Raw genomic sequence first — 21411 nt, 5'->3', positions numbered from 1 at the left:
ATGGGTGGGACGAGTTAAAGAAGGGATCTGGACACTGCTGCCTCGCTGCCTTCTTTATATGGGGATCATATCACAAATGAGGCTCACTGTGGCTCCAGTCTTGTTTACTGTGCAGCAAGGCTTTTGGCCAGAGAACATAATTGACGTGCATGGAGCTGGAGCTCTTGCCAGCTCACAGCAAAAGGGCCTCTAATTCAGACAAAAAGGAGTTGGACCTCTGCCAGTCATGTACCTGTTATGCTTTCATATAGGCATCAGTTAGACCCTGATTTCAGTCTGACAAACCAGAAAATATAAAACCGTCAGGATCAAGGCACACTCTTTACTGGGAGTATTAGCCTGGTAATGGAGAGGAATGTTATTGCTCTAAGCATTTGCATAATATCTATTAAGTAAAATTCCATGAAGCTGCTATTCTTCATGCCAGCATCTGGCGGCGAGGGAGGACTATTTCAGGTCTCACCATCACAGCCACTTCACACTCAGGTCATGCCACAGTCACTAGCACAGCTTGAGATTGGGGCAGGAAGTCCCCAAGGTGACCAGACAGAAAGCAGCCTCGGGACAGAGCATGAGACTAGGGGTGGTGGCAGCTGGGTTTTATTTACTCTGGAATGTGTGACCTTGGGCAAGCTGCCAGCCCATTCTGTTCCTCTCTGCATGCCATACCACCTGGAATTCCTACATTACTAAGTCACTCCCGGGCCAAGGTCTCATGTCCCTATTAAAATGCTGTTGAGAGAGTAAGTGGCTTCAGTTATTAGCCCTGGAGAACTAGTTCGCCAGTTTGATTTGTTTACAGCTGAGAACTCTTTCAGTTTGTGTGGGCGAGGTGCTGAGCAGGTGGAAGAGGCTTTGCTGGCGTAGGGGATCCCACTCCCTTTTCTGCCTGGGAGTGGGATTGCGGGAAGGGGGAGTATTTGTCAATCACAACAGAATCCTAGACATGTATGTCTGGGAGGCATAGCATAGGCCATTGCATTCATCTTCCCCCAGTACCCGAATCCCTGACTAATGGAACTGAGGATCTTTACTTAATAACCTCTAGTGATGGGATAATCACCTCCTCCTAAGGCAAGCTACTTAGAAACTCTAAGATATTATTGAGCAAAGACCCTGAGCCCAGTCTTGAATTAGTTCAAAGTCTAATGCTTCTCCCAGGTGACAACCCTTGAAAGAGTGTGTGACAGGCACCATGCCCCCGTGAATGGTCTCTCCTTGCAAATAAATAATACCTGTTTCTCCCTCTGCAATGTGCGCAACCCAAACAATGCCGAGCCTCTGTGTGGCCGCTCTCAGCCTGATGTTGTACCCTAAACCTTCAACCTCAGTCTTAATGCCTGGGAATGGGGGAATGTGTGGATAATGGCATGAAATACAGTACACAGGAAAATGTCTTAACATTTCTCTTGATTCTCTAGCTCCTTATCTCTTGTCTTAAAAATCTCTTTCTAGGCCAGGCGCGGTGGCTCAAGCCTGTAATCCCAGCACTTTGGGAGGCCGAGACGGGCGGATCACAAGGTCAGGAGATCGAGACCATCCTGGCTAACACGGTGAAACCCCGTCTCTACTAAAAATACAAAAAACTAGCCGGGCGAGGTGGCGGGCGCTGTAGTCCCAGCTACTCCGGAGGCTGAGGCAGGAGAATGGCGTGAACCCGGGAGGCGGAGCTTGCAGTGAGCTGAGATCTGGCCACTGCACTCCAGCCTCGGCGACAGAGCGAGACTCCGTCTCAAAAAAAAAAAAAAAAAATCTCTTTCTAAAACTTTCAAGGGAAAAAGGAAGGGGGTAGAAAGCGGAAGTGAGGAGAGGTAAAGGAAGATGTTCATTATTGGGAGCCTATAATGTTTCAAACACTTGGGACATTTAACCTTCCCAAAGTAAGTATACTCATCCTAATTTTATAAGGTAGAAACTAAGACCCAAGATATCTAAGTCAGTTGTCCAAAGTCACAAAGCAATTACTTGGCAAACAATGGATTCAGGTAATGACTATATCATAGGCCAGGCCCAATGACACTCAAAATAATTCACGTCTTCCTGAGAGGCAAGCCCTGGGGGCCCAAATGGGGGTTGTTGAATAAGGGCAGAAAAGTACAAGGGAGACAAGTTGCCAATCACAGCTTGGCCCTGATTATAATAACTGATACAATCAAAGTTAAATTTCATATCCTTAGGTTTCCTGCATATTCCAAGGCTGATGAGAAATTCCCATTCTAAGAATGGGGATCTGCTGAATGTTTTAAATTCAGGCCCTTAATTAAATCTTTTAAGATGACTCTTTCCGTGTTTGCCTGTAGTCTTTTATTTCTGTCCAATATTGTTTCCGGACCAAACCGAGGGTCGGGCTGCTGTTTCTTGTAGCCCAATAACGAGATGCAAATGAACTGGGGAGGAAGAGAGGTTTTTTTTTTTTTTTTTTTTAAGTATATAAAAACATTGATTCATTAGAAAACAAGGAGACTGGCAAACATATATTCCAAAGTGAAAGCAGCTCCACGCAGTTCAGTTAGCCTAATTTAAGAGAAAGGCCTTGCACTTTAAAGAGCGTGTATTTTTTTTTTTTTCCGAAAAAGGAGACAGGCACATATTGTACAAGGGGAACAGAATTAGAATTCCAGGTCACCCTACAAGATACCGTGCACAGGGAGGACAGGAACCGGCAAGACGACTTCCTAGGATCTGTGCCTGCGAGCTGATGCTCTGAGAACGGGCGTTGTTTTCTTCGGTGTCCCATCTTCTGTCATCGAGGCTAAAAGATCTTCTTCACTTGACTCATCACTTGAGAAGACAACTTTGGGTTTCTTTCTGGAAGCTGGCTGCTGGGTGTTCGGATGCCGAAGGGCAGTACAGCAGGGCCCTGGTGTGACAAAGTCACGTCTGAGGCTGCAGAAGCCAGAGGCTGGTGCCTACAAACAGTGGATGGTTTCTTGACTGATGGCGCTCTCTGGCTACCTGCTTGGTTAATCTCAAGCTCCTCAATCCCATCCAAACCTCTGGTATGACAGGCCTGAAGCTTTTGCTCAAATTCATCTATTACAGCCTTGCCCTCAGGCTTGGCCCCATGTTGCAGCTTGCCCACAATTGACCAAAAAAACACTGAAGATGGACTCATCTGACAGTTTGTCTCCAAAACAGTCAAAATTGCCAAGCATCTTGCGGAGGCCTTGCTCTGTGAGGGGCAGCTGTGACACACAGTAGGCCAGGTCCCGCTGCACCTGCTTAGTTTAGGCCGTGTGGAACCACTGACACAGCTTTTCCACGAGGCTTTGTATGCTTGTCTTTGGTGATGATGTAGGAGAGGAGGTGTTTCATAATGGTGTGAAAAGGCACTTCCTCCATCCCCAGCTCGGGGCCTGACAGGTGACTGATGATATCTGGAAGGAGATTATAGATTCTGCTGCCCTTGTGGGAGAGCTTGTTGAAGAACTTCTTGGCCAGGGCAGCAATCTGAGGCTCAGGGTCGATGAGCAGCACTGCCATCTCACTCACCTGCCCCTTCACCTTCACCATGTCCTTGAGGGTCAGGTGAGTCATCACCAGCCCTGCTGTTTTCCACACTAGCTGAGCAGAGTCCCGAAGGTAAGCATATACATGAGGAGTCCAGGGGTCCACTAGATTGGGAAGGCAGATGGCCAGATCCCCAGTGGCAACCATGAGGTTAGACCAGACAATAGGTAGTGGAGACTTTTCTAGCATGGTGAACAGAAGATGAGGCTGGGAGTCGCAGAAAGTGGCACTGATCATGCAGAACTTGCCAAGGGCAGGTAAAGCAGCTGCAGAGAGGTCTGGGTTGCTATAGAGGCCTGGCTTGTTGCAGACTTTAAACAAGAGTGGAACAGAGGCAGCCAGTGTCTGTTTGCCATCCAACAGTTCCATCTCACAGAAGACGTGAATGATTTCTGTCTCCGTGTCATCTGCTGCCCCAACCAGCCCCAGCTCCTCCTCCATGGTGGTCTCAAAACTTGTATTCTTCTTCTTGGGATCTTTTGGTCTTGTGCTCCTGTTTTTCCTGGAGAACTCAGCACTGACAGAACTCTCCACTCACTGCCTGCTCCAAGTGGACCAGCTGCTGCAGAGCCACATGTTCAGCCAAGGATAGCAAGCTCATCAACAGGAAAGTGGGGAGCATTGCAGGGGACTTCTTTGGGTCCTCCTGACTAGTTCTCTTCTCTTCTAGCTTCTCCAGGACCTGTTTTGCATAGCCCTGCCATATCTGGGCACAGATCACTTTGGGACCCTCTGCCAGTTGGTAAATGTGGGTCACTGCCACCTCTTTGAATGGGATCCAGAGTGGGTCTGGTGGACAAAGCCTTTTGGGACTCTCTCCCGCAGTCACTCAAACAACCTGTGTTCCTGAGGCAGCCGGAATAGGGGGTGACGTTTGCCCAGAGAAGGCTTTCTACTGTCAGAGATGTAGGCAATGGCATGGCACACCTGCTGGGCCAGCCGGTAATCCTGTGGAAACTTCAGAAGAGAGTTTTATTTTCTGCAACTGGTGACAGGGAGAAGGCCTGGAAATTATTGCCAGACCAACTTAAAATTACAAAGTTTTCCAGAGTTTATATACCCTCTAAGCTATATGTCTACGTGTAAGTGTGCATTCTTCTAAAGATATAAATGGTTAACTTCTTTTAATCTATAACTAAGGTCTGAGTCCTGAAGACCTTCCTCTGGAGTCTCAGTAAATTTACTTAGTCTAAATGGATCCAGGTGCTGGGGTGATTACCCTTATCTTGTCTCCTGCTAAATTACAGAGGTTTGGGGAGTTCCTTCAGACCTCCAATCAACTTGTTTGTGGAGGCCTAGGGAGTTTCTTCAGACCCCCAGAGAAACTTCTTTAATCCTAAATGGGTCCTGTTAAGAATTCCTTTGTTATTTTGTCATGCTTTAAGTCCCAGGAGAGGCCTAGGTAAAACTCTTGATGGGCTTTTGTTACATTCCAGCCTTCATATAAGGGCACTGGCTTTTAAGATTTAACTTAACCACTCAGTCAGTACTGGAAGAGTTGTTAGTGATACCTGGCCTGCCACAATTACGAGTGTCCAGAATTTTACTAGATGTTTGGGAGAAGGGGAATGAGAAGCCTGAGTTAGGAATCTTCTCCACGAGTCTCTCACAATCTAGTTGGAAAGACTAATAAATCCAATGACATATTAAATGATAAGTAAATGACAACCTGTAGTCTTTACTTCATGCCTTTGCACACACTGGTGTCTCTACCTGGATGCCCTTCTCTCACCTGGTCTCTCTAGCAAAGCACTACTCATTCCTCAAGACACAAAGCTGAACAGGCACTCTGTGAAGCCTGCCTAGTCCGCTTGGTTCCTTCCCAGAAGATTTTGCCAATCATCCCTCTTTTGGACAGATATTGTGCAACACTGTATTTTAATTATTTCATATCTCCCTGAAACACTAGAATGTGAGCAATTTGAAGATAGGAATGGAGTTTCCTTCCTTGTATTCTCAGCACATGGCATTGTGCCCAAAACCAAATAGTCAGCAATCAATAGTAATTGACATGTATTTAAAGAAGCCCTACGTGAAGTGGTGCAAATCAGGGTCCAATGGGGACTTCACAGAGTGGGTGGAGCTTGTATTGGGCCTTAGAGGATGACTAACATTTGGAGATGCTGATGCTGCCGAAAGTGGAATAATCAGGAGGAATGAAAGGCCAGAAATACGAGAATGTCTTCCCCAGTGTTTCACGGTGGTCCTAGATTCAAATATCCCATCATGTCACAACTTTGAGATGAGGAAAATACTTTCACCAGGAAGATGAATGCAGTTCTGAATTACAAACCCAGGTGAGTTCTCAACAAGAACAGAAGACCAGCCAGGTGTGGTGGTACATGCCTGTAGTCCCAGCTACTCAGGAGGCTGAGGTGGGAGGATCGCTTGAGCCCAAGAGCTCTGGGCTGTAGTGCACTATGTGGATTGGATGTTTGTACTAAGTTTGGCATCAGTATGGTTACCCCGATCCCAGGAGCAGGTAACCACTAGATTGCCTAAGGAAGGATGAACCAGCCCAAGTTGGAAACAGAGTGGGTCAAAATTCCCATGCTGATCAGTAGTGGGATTATGCCAGTGAACAGCCACTGCACTACAACATGAGCAACATAGAGAGACTCCTTCTCCAAAAAAAAAAAATGAAAGAAACCTGCAATCCGAGCAAAAGAAAGAAAAAAATAAAGAATAAATATAGAAACCTGCAATCCTACAAAAATAAAAATAAATTTAAAATAGACATAAATAAAAAATTATAAATGAATTTTAAAAAGAAAGAAAAAAGAATAGAAGGCTTTGGGGATCAGAGAAGCCCAAAGGGATTCCTGGAGTTTGAAACACAAAATAGGCATGAGAGACTTAATCTGGATCTCAGAACAACACTAGAAGAAAACCTGGACATTTTGAAGCCCTTAAATTCATAAAACTTTGACAGTTTTATGAACATTTGTTGAAGCCTTGCCATGTCCAAGAAGGTCACCCAGGATCAGAACTTCCACCTATCTCCTCTTCTCCCCCTGTCCTTTTCTGAGGTCTACACCCCCTTTGTAGTAGGTGGTCAGCTGTACACAGGACTAAGTTTATCAAAACTTATTCTCAGGAAATAAAAGTAAGACAAGAAATACAATATACACAAGAACACATGTTCTTCTACATCAGTAACCATCTCTGAATAGCCTGTCTCTAGATTCTGCTTGATGTAAGAGTGGTTGCTTCTGAGAAAAGAACTGAGTGACAAACAATAGTTGGAGAAGGGTACCTTTCTTAGTTTTGGTTTTTATTATTTTTATTGAAGTATGAAGTTCAATTCTGTGCATACAAGTATCAGCTGACGAATTTTCACAAACAGAAGATGCCATTGTAACTACCACCCAAATCAAGAAATGTTCCCATCTGCCTCTATGCCTCCTCTCACCAATTCCCAGTACCACTTCTTCCCCCAACCAAGAGTCAGCTCTGAGGCCCAGACAGGCTTCACCTAATTTTATACTTTATTTTTTCTTTTTATGAACAGCTTTATTAAAATATTCACATAACAATACAGTTCACCCATTGAAAGTATAAAATTGAGTGACTTATAGTATATTCACAGATATGTATAACCATCACCAAAGTCAATTTTAAAATATTTTCATCACCTCAAAAAGAAAGCGAATACCTTTTAGCTATAACTCCCACCCTACATCCTCCCCAACTCTAGTCAACTTTCCTGTCTCTATGAAATTGTTTAATCAGATTAAACAAATTTCACTGGGGGTCTGAAGAAACTCCCTAGGCCTCCACAAACAAGTTGATTGGAGGTCTGAAGGAACTCCCCAAACCTCTGTAATTTAGCAGGAGACAAGATAAGGGTAATCACCCCAGCACCTGGACCCATTTAGACTAAGTAAATTTACTGAGGCTCCAGAGGAAGGTCCAATTCTCTACATTTCATATAAATGGAATCATGTAATATATCATATTTTGTGATTGATTTCCCTTAACACTTTCATGGTTCATTTTTGTTGTAGCATGTATCCATATTTCATTTTTTATGGCTAAATAATATTCTATCATATGGGTATACCACATTTTGTTTATCCGTTCACCAGTTGATGGATATTTCAGTGGTTTTTACCTTTTGGCTCTTCGCAATAAAATGCTGCTACAAACATTTATGTACAACTTCTTGTGTGGACAGTTTTTTCTCTTGAGTATGTAACCAGGAGCAGAATGGCTGGGTCATGTGGTAACACTGTGGTTAGCATTCTAAGCAACTGCAGTTTTGCATTCCCACCAGCAGTGTACAAAGGTTTCCATTTCTCCTCATCCTCACCAACATTTGTTATTTGAGGATTGTTCATTAAATACATAAAACAGTGGTTACCAGAGTCAGTCAGGGTGGGAGGGAGGAATGCAGAGATTTAGGTCAAGGATATAACGTAGCAAATGATTTAATTCTTTACATAAATAGACTCTTACAGTATGTGTGCTTTTGTTTCTGACTTACTTTGCTCAGCATTCGATTCAGGAGATTCATCAACAGTGTTGCCTATAGTTGCAGACTATTCACTATCCTTATTGAATGGTGTTCTACTGTGTGAACACACCACTGTTGATTTTTTCGCTCCACTAGTGGTGAGCATTTGGGTCATTTCCAGTTTAGGGCTGCTATGAATACTACTGCCTTGAACAGTCCAGGATACATCATTTTGTGAGCTGCTTATTTTTATTATTTGTGCTACCTGAATTTTGTACTATGTGCATGTATTACTTTTCTAAAACATCCTAAAACACCTTTAAGGGCTTTTAAACTAGATCAGAAACTTAGCTCCTTCCCTACTGACAAGTAGGCAGAAAAAAAAAATAATAGTAATAACTAATATTTACTGAATGCTCACTGAGCCACCTCTTTGGGAAAAAAATCTTTTCATATATGTTTGTATTTAATCCTCCAAATTACTCAAAGCCATAGGTATTCTCATTATGCCCATGTCAGACCTGCAGAAACTGAGACTGAAGGACGTTAAATAATGTGTGCGAAACTATACACCTAGCAAGTAGGGAATCACAGTACAAATACAGGTCTCTGACTACAAAGCCTGTGCATTCACCCTCCAATTACACAGCCTCCAATTACACTCAGCTGGGAGTTCAGGGCACCTGCTAGACACGGGGAGGAGAGGCTGAAATGAGAGAACCCGAAACTGCCAGCTCAGTCCAGCTCAACAGCCCGGATTCTTCTTCCCCCCACTTCATGTCCTCATTAATCAAATGCTCTTGAACATGAAAGAGAGTGAGATTGGATTTTTGTTAAGATGAAAGAAACGAATCTGTTCCCATCTGGCACCTTCAAAACTCTTCTATCCAAGCCAGCAGGGAGCACTTAGTGCAACCTACATGGCAGCTTAATAATTCCCCAAGAATGCCAGGAGATTTGGCAATGTCACAACCGATCTGGATCCACCAGCACTTGAGAATAATGGAAAGAACAGGGGCCTAAGGTCTAGGGCAGGGGTCAACCAACTTTCTCTGTAAAGGACCAGATACTAAATATTTTAGGCTTTGCAGATCCTATGACCTCTGTGTCAACTAGCCAACTCTGGCATTGTAACATGAAAGCAGCCATGGACAACACATGAGCAAACAGGCCTGGCTGTGTAAATAAAACTTCGTTTATGGCACAGATATTTGAATTTCATATAATTTTCATGCGTCCGGGCATATATTTCTTTTTTAAAAAAATATGTTTTAACCAGTAAAATATGTAAAAGTTATTCACAGTTTGAAAGCTGCACAAAAATAGAGGACAAAGTCTAGAGACCTGGATTCAAATCCTCTCTCTACCATTTGTTATTTCCGTGGCTTTCCATATACTACTTACATTCACCAAGCTTCGTTTCTCTCTTGAGAAAATGAGCAGAGCAGGTTCCAGGCATTCCCTCGTGGCTGGCACTGAGCCACATGCTTTATATGCTTTACTGAATTAAATCCTGTAATAAACACAAAAGGCTGAAATTATACGACTGCCTTTTCAGATAGTTATGATGATTAAGAAATTATGTTTATAATTGTGCCTAAGCTGGCCTCTATAGTTCATTGAGTTTGATGCTTCCTGTTGTATGCAAAAGTTGCCATGCTGGTTCGAAGAGAGCATGCCTGCTTTTTCTAATACCTGTGATGTTTTGAGTACCTATATTTGTATTTCATTTAGAGTAAATAATTATCTAATTGTATTATTCTATTTAATTACAATTGCATCAAGCTGCAATATACAATCCAAATTTCACTAAGTTGAGCTCACACTTTGAATAGTCACTCCTTCTATTAGGTTGATGCAAAAGTAATTGCCATTACTTTTAGTGGCAAAAATGGCAATTACTTTTGTACCAACCTAATATATATGTGCACAGTAGGCAGTTTGACTCAGGTACACTTATTCAAAACATTGCGTTAAGTAAGATAATACATGTAAATACCTAGCACACAGCCTGGGATGCAGGTGTCGGCCAGTGTTTGTTCCCCACTTCCTTAGTGACAAAGATGAGGCTTAGCTACTTTTTGGAAAAGGTGAGTGCCACCAGAGAGATGAGGCCAAGGCTTATCAGACACACTGGAACACGCAGCTTTACCAAGGAATAAATCCAACATATTTTGTGTGTGAGTTCTGGCTCTGAAGCCCAGCCTGTTCTTACACTGACCCCCCAGTTTCTGCCTTGATCAGCCACCCACTAGGCTGGGCATTGCTTCCTCTCACTCTGCTATCTAGTGACCCAACCTAGGCCCAACCCTCCAGCTTTCTTCGGCCATGCAGCTGTTCTGCTAGTCTGCTCTGCATATCTGCTCCTACCTTCCGATGTCTCCTCTGAGCTTTGGCTCCATTCCCCACTCAGCACAAACAACCCACTTTGCCCCAATATGGGGTGCAACAGCTCAGACTCTCCTAGTGGTCTAATCCCAGACACCTCGTTTGCTTCATAAGCACAATCTGGAGAGAAGATTTTCACTGCTCAGAGCCCCTCAGGAAGCAGAAGAGTAGAGTGGTGAACAGAGCAATCATCCTCTGGAATGACCCTCACTGGTGTTTCAATCCCAGCTCCCCTCCATACTAACACTTGGGTGAGTTATTCACCAAGTCTATGCTTCAGTTTCCTCATCTGTAAAATGGAGATTGCAAAAATATCATCTATCCCACAGGGTTATGGTGATGATTAAATTTGCTATTCTATAGAAAGTACCTGCAGCAGTGGTTAGCATGTGGTAGGCACTTTGTATTCGTTATCTGTTATGTCTGTTTGCTCTTACTAGCATCTAAATTTCTGAGTCCTAGACCTCCCCAGAGAGTGTCAAGTTTGTGATGTTTCGTGGGAACAGATATAAGCTCACTTGCTGAATCTCTCTCTGAGCTAATAATTAACACATACATTGCACAGTAGCTTACCAGGAAAGCCTATACTGGTCTGAACGAGAAGAAACTTACTGAACAATACTAAAGCTCACTTCTCAATATAACAGCAGCCCTTGCTCAACATGTTGCCCATATCTTCAGTACTGTGCAGAGGTCACAGCCATCATATTCTGCCAGCTCTTCCCCTACGGGTTGAGCAACCATATCATGTGTCTTCCCAACGAGGACATTTTTCATTTTTAGCTTCTTGTTTTGACATAATTTCAGGTTTACAGAAAATCTTTAAGAGTAGTACAAATACCACCATGTACCCTGTACACATATTCCTGAAACGTTAATATTTTTCATATTTGCTTTATCATTTCCTCTATCAGTCTATCTATAATACCTACCTATCTACCTATCCATCCATCTAAAAGTGCCCCATGTAATCAGCAAACCTGCTTTAAATGTCACCAATTGTCCCAAGAACATCCTTTTTAGCACAAGAAAACTCTGAATCATGTATTGTATTCAGTCACCATGTACTTTTAGTGTTCTTTAACTTAGAACAGTTCCTTGGTCTTTCTTTGTATCTTATGACATCAACATTTTAAAATAGTACAGGTTAGATATTTTGTGGATTTTCTCTCACTTTGGGTTTGTGTAATGTTTCCTTATGAATAGATTGAGGTTATGTGCTGTTGAGAGTTATACACCAGGAATGATGCTTTGTTCCTCTTAGTATGTATTATCAGCAGACACAGTACATCAATTCGTCCCATTACTAGTGATGTTATTGTCAGATTTCTGCACTGTAAAGATACTGCTTTTCCTTTTGCAACTGACAAGTATTTTAAGAGTATATAACCATCCTGATACTCCTTAAACTTTCACTCAAAACACTTAGCACACAGTGTAGATTCCTGTCTGAATCAATGCTATAAAGGTTTCCAAATGATGATTTTTCTAATTGCATTATTTCTTCTATACTTATTAGTAGTCTCTCTACTTTAAAGAAGAACTTTCCCTTCTCTCCTACTTTTAAATTTATATCATAGGTTCTTCTTTTATTCCATGGGTTATAATTGGTTGCCATAGTTATTACTTTTTATGCCTAGATGGCTGACTGGGGTCAGGAAGAGCCCTACAATTTGGTGCATGTTCCTGTTGACATGTTTCTCAGCATTTTGGGGGATGTCCTCACTTGCCAGCACAACATGATGTTCCAGGCTTATCTTGTCCTTTTCCCAGCCCCAAGCCTGGAATCAGCCATCTCCAATGAGCCAAGTAAACCAGGGCATATTTGAGAGAAAGGGCCACAGGCATAATCATGGCAGGTATAAACTGGAACTGACCTAGAGACGCCGGGTCATATTCCCAATCTACCACTAGATGTCCTTCCACACCTCAATGGTTCTTAACAGGAGGCAGTCCCGGGGCATTTGGAAATGGTGGGATATTTGGAGTTATCACAAAGACTGGGGCAGCAGGGGTTACTTCTGGCATGTAGTAAGCACAGTCCAGGCATGCCAAATTTCCTACACAGGACCATCTATCCTAACACAGAATTACCCCATAAGTAGCAATCCAGTTAATAAACAGTGGTCCAATCCCTGAACTAATCTATCTTGTGTTCTAGTCTCTCAAGGATTGGCTTAGTTCTTTTCACCTTAGTGGCCATCAGTTAATTCAATCACCACTGTTTCCATAGAGGGAATCTAATATATTAGATTGATCAAGTGTGTTAATCAAATATATTGGATTATCTGGCATGCATTATAGCAAATAAAATAGCCAGTCTTCATTGTAGATCTAGTTTAAACAAAGCCTCTACCTCTTATGTGTCAATTTTTGCAGAAAACATTGTTCTAGCAAGTTGGCAAGGAGCCTAGGACTTACGTTAAGATACACCCTCTCATCCTCAGTTCTTACAGCTCTCTGTCTAGTTATTGCCCCTATTCAGCACCAACAACAGGTACCCAGGTTTTATAGGGCAAGCATTTTACATGCACTATCTCATTTAACCTTCACAGTAGCCCTATAAATCAGGCATTCTTATTATTACAATTTTACAAAGAACCTGGGATTCGGTGTGGTCGGGAGCAAGCCCAAGATAGCACAGCTATCATGTGGCAGAGCCAACATTCAAAATCCCACGATCAGGCTCCAGTAGCCATGCTGTGTACTGCCAATGAATGTAAGAACATATCCAACACAATGAAAAATAAAAAATGAAATAGAAAGGGCATGGAAAATATTAAATCATAACTGCAGAGGAAAAAAATCAAATTTAGGCTTTGAGTTACTGCAAAGTTACTGCAACCAATTGTTTTATTTTGTGCTTCCTAGTTATCGGCTAAAACTAAGGGCAAAGCAAATTACAAAAATATAATTTGTTGTAAGCTTGAGGGAAATGCACAGCAAGATGTTTCTTGATCAAGAAAACAGATACTGTGGAGCTTTCTATTCAGTACTTTGATGAAACAGCACTAAAATGTCCTCAATAACATCTCTACAAAGAATCAGTGATTCTTATAGACCTCTAAGAGGAGCCAGTGTGATGCCTAAGGATGGGCATGTAGGCTACTTGGCAGACAGACTCAGCAGTCATCATCACATAGTAATTTCTAGCATCCTAGTAGCTTTCTCACTGGCTTTAGTTTTGAATAAATGGGATTTTTACTAAGATCGTACATTATGTAACAGAGGCAACCACAAAGACCATCCCTAGAAAATGAAATTATCTTGGCCCCCTTCCTCCCTTACCTCCTGCTTCACACTGCATTCTCTGGGAAGCAGATGCTGAAACAGAATCAGGTATACAAAAATTTGGGGAGAAGCCACACCTGTGAAGGCAAAGGGAAGAAGTAAGATTGGGCCAGAGGACCCATCAGAGCCTGACATTAACCTGAAAGTCTCTGCCAGCTCAGGAATCCTTTAGGATTTCCATGTTGGATATAAATGACTGGACCTTTCTACTGGAACTTAGTCATTGGTAGAGGTTGTACCAAGAATAGCGTGATCCCAGCTAAAAAGCTGAGGCAAACACTGAGGAATCTAACAGCTGAAGGATGTCAGCAAACCATATTCCTCACAGCTGGACAGCAAGGTCATTCTTGAAGGGGGGATCTGAGCAGCATATCTCTATGTCTGCCTCACTTCCCTCTGTACAAGTCTGTACCTGATTGCAGCAGAATGAGATGAGAAAAAAATATTTTTTGTTACAATTTACCACTTCCATCTCAGCCTGCTACCACTTAGCTCTCCTTGGGCAAGGGGAAAAAGACATTTGAAGAGCTTGCATCTTGAGTAAGTGAAAATGGAACTCTCCTCTCCTTCCCTTGGATTTCTAAACATCCTAGATAATTTCTGTGAATTCTTTTTATTAGGAAAATAGCACCCTTTAAAAGAAAAAACAAGTTGTCTATGCCTAACACTTACACTCAGAGTCAGTTTGAGCCTCCTGCTGTGCAATGATGTACATCTTGTGCAATGATAACTGCTACCATGCCTCAAGAAATGTTCCCTTAAGTGGAGTGAGGAGGAGAAATAATGGAGGCTCAATGCCTTGTTTCGAGAAAACATTTGTTCTTGCTGAACCTGATGCTTGTGCTTTTGAGCTCAGGACTTTTTCCTCACCCAGCGATAACCAACAACTCAGGTAAGCCAGTTGGCCTCACTTCATGAGCTTCTTGGTTTCTGAATACAACCGAGGCAAAGAGAGTAAGTTTTATGAGGACTTGGGTTTCCTTAATTAGACACAAGATTTTTATTTGGTTGGGGGGACTAATGGAGAAAGGGAGACACTAGTGGCATTTGTAACTTGTTAAGACTAATTGAAAATCTCAGGACCAAAGCTTTCTGTGAAGACAGTGCTCTAATGAGAATAAATGTGATGATTATTTACCTAATTGAGCAGTAATGACTGAGGTGCGAGCCACTTCCCCAGGATTAATAAAGAGCCGGTGAGTTGACAGTTTAGACCATTAGGCTCAGCTGGTACTTCATCTTGGTGAAGGGCACAGCGCCAGAATCATATTGCTATTGTAAAATGAGCCCAAAATATAGACATATACTTTTGGAGAAATAATTTTAATTGGCTAAGTACCCGACATCAGGTTGGGCCATTCAGTTCTATCATTAAACAAAGTTTCACACAAGTTCTTCAAGACTTGTTCCACTTAGAGTGTCCTCAGCATTCAGTGATTAAAAAAGAAAAGTAGAAGAGGGACCCTTAGCAATATCAAAAATAGTCTCTTGTGCAATCAAAAGCAAGCAAGCTATTATTATATACACCCTCTCACTTTAAAAACAACACTAGAGACATTGAGTTGAGCTGGAAGCATTGCATACTCTGAGATACAGTTGATATTGTTATCCACAGTGTCCCTCCAGGAAAGCCAGAGGTCATCCGTAATACCACAATTAAGGATAAAAGAATCTTATATTATCAGAAATTTCAATGTCTTCATAAAAAATTGTGTTTGCATTCAATATCTCCCTTATCCAGTGTGACAAATATTCATGTATGAGTCATGTCAAGAAAAAGAGTTTCTCAGCTTGCTATATATTCATTATTCTATGGCTCTGCTCTGCAGGGGAAAGTGCGAACAGCAACTGAGAGCAAGCAGGAATCTAAGACATGGGATTCAACTTGCCCTTTACACAGGGTGAATCCTACACTAGTGACCTTTGTGTTTTAAGGAAGTTTGCAAATATGTTTAATTGGACAACATTTCTTCCTTTATCTAGCAAACACTGAGTATCTTGCCAGACACTATGAAAAAAGATAAAATTATAAACATGAGCAAGGCACAGCCACTGCCAATCAGAAGCTTACAATCTAGCAGAGATCTTAAAATCTAGGGAGCTCTTTTAGAAATCTGCTTAGGGATTAAAATTTCCAATCACACTCTTCCTTCCAGCAACTTGATTCTGTAATCATTATTTTAATCTTCATTGAACAAGGTGATTAATGTGGTTCCATCTGCTGTATGAAATCACCCATGCTACAATCAGCCAATCAAGCAACAGCAGTAATAATGCACACTTCATTTAAAGGACATTTACCAAGCTGTTACTATGTAATATCACAGTTATAGGGCCTGAGGAGGTAGAGTTGAATTAAAAATAATAATCTCTGTTATCCCATAGTATAGTGGAATAGGAAAGATATACAAAAAAATAATGTGTTAATGTATTATAGGTACCATAATAGTAGGGTAGGAAGATACACAGAAGTGGGAATAACCAAGCCAATCTCAGCACTCAGAAAAGGTGTTATAAAGGAGGTAACCTTGAATTAAACCCTGAGGAAATGGATATTCTTCAGGCAGAGGTGTATAAAGAGCTTCCCAACCAACGGAGCAGCATAAAGAAATGGCATGGCAGAGTGAAGTAGTTGGGTATGGTCAAGGAAACTCTCTCAACTGCACAACTGCATCTTCTTCACTGCCTCAACTGATTACTCAACGCTCTCCATTCTCTCAGCAAACACCCTGACTAACTAAACTCCCATGACTAGCAGGATATTATTAGATGTAACAAACCTGTCAATTTATGCTTTCCCTTTAGAATGACTGGACTTTTGTTTCAGTAAACTGCAGTAAAACTAAGCTCAGGAGATGCAACTATGAAAGATGAAGGAACATTATAAAAATCTCTGCAATGAGATTCTGCCTTAGATTGCTTTGCTGGTATGTCAACTGATTACCCCAATTTAAAGAAACCCAAACTGGAAATTATAAAAGATAAATTATGGGTGTTTTTTATGCAAAAAAGAATCAAATCAAATCAAAGTCTTGGCTCTACATTAAAGAAATGACAAATGCATGTTTATGTTTTTATTAAAATATTTTAGGGTAGATTCGTATGTATGCTTTATTTCTTTAACCAATGTTTTAATCAGTTAACCAGCTGCTATTATTAATGTGCTGGTTGAAAGGGTTTCTCTTAAAGTATGAATTTAAAATAGAATGAGAAAATATCAGACTTGAGAAGAAGGAAAGTCACAGTAGGACATTTGGAATTTATTCTCTAGACCAGAGGTCTGCAAACTCCATCCTGCAAGCCAAATCCATCCTGCAGCTTATTTTTATAAATAAAGTTTTATTGGAATACAGCCAGACCCATCCAGTTACAGAATTTTCTACGGCTGCTTCCACTCTACAATGGCAGATTTGAGTAGTTGTTACAGAGACTATACGTAAGTGTGCAGGAGAGTTTAGGCCATGCCTACAGGAAAGGTATGAAATACTGCTCTTCTTCCTAGACACTTCCCCAAACAAAAACCTTAAGCCAGTGTGGGACTAAACACTGTTGCCCCACCCGAGCACTAATGAAGGCAGATAAATGACTGAGAAAACCCCATCCCTTGGAGACAGAGGCCAGAAATGGTAACACCAATACCACTGGAAGTCTCCTGCTTCTAGGGAAGGGCATGAAACTCTCTCATATGCAACACCCACCACAGATACAAGGCAGGAGTTTGATTTTCATGGGGAGGAGGAATTGGAACACTGAGAATGCCCCACCCCTAAGGCCCAGGCACACAGGCTTATATGGGTCCGTGGCTGAACTGGGACAAAAGAGAAGCCCTAAAACCACCAGTAGCAAGCACTGAGTAACAAGCAGTAGCACTATTACAGCAAAACAGGTGCAGCTGAAAGCAGAAAGTGGGCCACTAAAACCCTTCAGCACCTCAGCTACTATGCTAATAGAAAATCCAAAGAAAAATTTGAAGCCCATAGGAGGCTGAGGATGACCCTACTAACAACAAAACTCAAGTCTAGCTAGACTCCCGAGTAGATTGATTTAACACTCCACTCTAACAACCTTAAAGAAGTATGCCCATTTCCATGAATAAATAGTATGTATCTTAATATCTGATGATCTTCTACAAAAAATGTTTGCCATTTAATCAAAATGTATGAGACTCAAAAAGAAAATGCAGCCCACTGTTAACAGCCAAAGCAATCAACAGAACCAAACAGAGACATGACTCCAATGTTGGAGCTATTAGTCAGGGACTTTAAATAAAATAATTACAACGAATAGGAAAAATACATTAAAATACTTCATGAAAGAAGATATATGGATGGCAAAGAAGCACTTTAAAAAATGTTCAACAGCTTATACACTATTAATGGAAATGTAAATTAGTTCATCCACTGTTGGAAGCAGTTTGGAGAGTTCTCAAAAAACTTAACTGCCATTTGACTTACCAATCCCATTACTAGGTATATACTCAAACAAAAGCAAACTGTTCTCCCAAAAGGACACGTGCAGTCATATGTTCATCATAGCTCTATGTATATTCACAATAGCAAAGACATGGAATCAACCTAAATGCCAATCAGTGGATTGGATTAAAAAAAATGTAGTACATATACACTATGGAATACCATGCAGTCATAATAAATAATAAAATCATGTTCTTTACAGCAACATGGGTGCATCTGGAGGCCATTATCCTAAGTGAATTAATGCAGAAACAGAAAACCAAATGCTGTATGTTCTCACTTATAAGTGGGAGCTAAAGCTTGGATACACATGGACATAAAGATAGCAACAATAGAGAGGAAAAAGAAGGACTAGAGAAAGGGATGCAAAACGAGCTACTGGGCACTGCTCAGTACCTGTGTAATGGGATCCATCATACCCCAAATCTCAGCATCACACAATATACCCATGTAGCAAGCCTGCACATGTACCCCCTGAATCTAAATTCAAGTTGAAATCATTTCTAAAGAAAAGAAAAATGAACAAATTGAGAAAAAAAAGATGTTCAACATGATTAGTCATTAGAGAAATGCAAAATAAAGCCATGATGAAATATCACTACATACCTAGTAGAACAACTAAAAGAAAACACACTGACAGTCCTGAGTGCTAGCAAGTATGTGGAACCACAGTCTCACTCATACATTGTTGGTGGGAGTACACAGTGGCGCAGCAACACTGGAAAACTGCTGGGCAGTTTTTTATGAAGCTAAACATATATTTACTTACTCTGTGGCCCAAAAATAACACTCCTGAGTATTCTTCCTACGGAAATGAAAACTTATGTTCACACAAAAACCTGTACATGAATGTTTGTATCAACCGTGTATGTATCAGCCATGTTTGAAAACAACACAAATGTATTTCAGTGAGTGAATAAACATATTATGATACATTTATACAATTTAAAACTATTTGGCAATAAGAAAGAACAAGCAAATGATACACACACCTTAGGAGAATTTCAAAGGCATTATGACAAATTTTTAAAGCTAATTTTTAAAGGTTGCATATTTTGAAATTCCATTTATGTAAGATTCTTAAAATTGCAATACTATAATGATAAAGAACAGATTAGTATTTGCTAGGAAATGGGTGGGTAGGGAGTGTGGCTATAAAGGGATAGCACAAGGGAATATCTTGATAGTTGTAGAACAGTTCTCCATCCTGACTGTGGTGTTAGTGACATGACCTTATATGTATTTGAGATTAAATTTCATTGATATATAAAATGCTTGTAAAAACTGGTGATGTCCAAACAATTCTATAGTTTAGTTAACAGTATTATGCCAATGTCAATTTCTTGGTTTTCATCATTATACTGATATTGACCAGGTAAAGTGTACATGGGAAACTTCTGTCTTATTTTTGCAACTTTAGTATGGGTTTTAAATGACTTCAAAATAAATACTTAAAAAATTCTCCCAACTAAATAACCATTATTAATAGGTTAAAATTTCCAGGGGAAAAAAGTGGACAACAGAGAGGAACAGTTGAGTGCTTTCACAGAAAGATAAAAACTGTAAGCAAGGTTCAAGTAGAAGTATGTGAGGGAAATAAATCACAATAGTAATTCACAGATTTAATTATAGGAATCGTAGACTTTACATAGCCAGAGGAAGAATTAGGTAATTTGAAGATAGATCAATAAAAACTGCCCAAAGTGAAAATCAATAAGAAAAGAACAAAGAAAGTGGATTGGGAGAACAAAGTATTTAAGAACGATGGGACAATATCAAATAGTCTAAAATATATGTGATTGAAGTTACAGAAGGAGAAGAGAGAATGGGCAAAAGAAATCTCTGAATAGTAGTCAGAATTCTCCAAAAATAATGAAAGCATCAAACTATAGACCCAAAATTCTTAAATAACCTGAAGCAGAATAAATTTTAAAAAGCTAGATATAACTTACTCAAAGTAGCAAATAAAGGTAAAGAGAAAATTGAAGGAAGTCAGTGGAAAAATATGTGAACACATAAAATCAGAGAAATTGTTTAAAAATACAAAATTACAGCTAGATAGAACTAGAATAAGTTCTAGTGTTCCATATCACTGTAGGATTACTATAGTTAATAATAATATATGGTCTCAAATAACTAAAAGAATATTGAATGATCCTAACACAAAAAAATTATAAATGCTATGGATGATAGATATGCCAGTTACCCTGATCTGATAACTATATATAGTGAGACATCACCATGTAGCCCCATGAATATGTACAACCATTTTGTCATTTAAAAAATTAACTTAATATAAAGAGGTAAAGACAAGAATTATAGCTGACTTCTTGCCTGAAGCAATTAAAGTCAGAAGATAAAACATATCTTCAAAGCCAGCTGGGGGGAAGACTATCACCCAGAATTCTATACCTAGCAAAAATACCTGTTTAAAATTAAGATAAAATAAAGACTACTCAAAATTTTTGTAATGGGAGAATTCCTTACCAGTAGACCTATACTTCAAGAAACACTAAAGAAAGTTCTTCTGACAGAAGGAATGTGAAACCAGACCAGAAATTTTATCTACACAGCGATATGAAGAACTCTGAAAATAGTAAAAATAAAGATTAATATTAAAAAACACATTTTTCTTAATTTTAAATGACTCTAAAATGTAATTGACTACTTGAAGCAAAATTGTAGCAGTGAGATTTATAACCCATGTAAAATGTAAATGTCTGATAGCAATAGCACAAAGTTTATGAGGAATTTGAATGTCTAAGTCTTCACAATATGTAAGAATTTGTATAATATTATACAAAACATCTAGTACTCAGTCTTTACTTGCTGCAGGGAAGATCAGTTTGGCAGGTCCAGCACTAGAATTACCATTTAGACTAGTTAGGAGACTGCAGAAGTTCAAGAAAGAAATCATCAGTACCTAGAGTATGCCAAATAATAGTAAGAACACAGAGAGGATTCAAATTTGAGATCTACTTAACAAGGTAAAATAAGGAGGATTTGGTAACTGAGTATTGAGAGGTTCTGAATGTGAGGTAGAGGGAAGAGTCCACTGTGTATCATGGGTTCCTGGTTTGGGTGTCCCTAGCAGATAGTGGTGCCATCAAGTGAGTCTGAGGAGAGAGGAGGATAGGATCATTAATATGAAAAGTTAATGAGTTTGGATTTTAATTGGCGTTTCAGGCAATTTACATGTAATGTTATTATTGGTGTGTTTGGATTGAAATCTACCACTGATTTGTTGCTTTTATTTGTTCCATCTATATTTTTCTTCCTTTTTTCATTCTATTT

The 21411-nt window shown here is 40.3% G+C and overlaps 1 pseudogene; it reads right to left on the bottom strand.

The window, feature by feature from the left end:
- Nucleotides 1-2486: 2486 nt before the first annotated feature.
- Nucleotides 2487-14360, bottom strand: LOC135969764 (condensin complex subunit 1 pseudogene; annotated as a pseudogene).
- Nucleotides 14361-21411: the final 7051 nt, after the last annotated feature.

This window comes from Macaca fascicularis, chromosome 3 (genome assembly GCF_037993035.2).
Source record: "Macaca fascicularis isolate 582-1 chromosome 3, T2T-MFA8v1.1".
Classification (NCBI taxonomy): Eukaryota; Metazoa; Chordata; class Mammalia; order Primates; family Cercopithecidae; genus Macaca; species Macaca fascicularis.
Note: the sequence above shows the minus strand (reverse complement) of the source record. Positions and strands in the feature narration are given on the sequence as shown.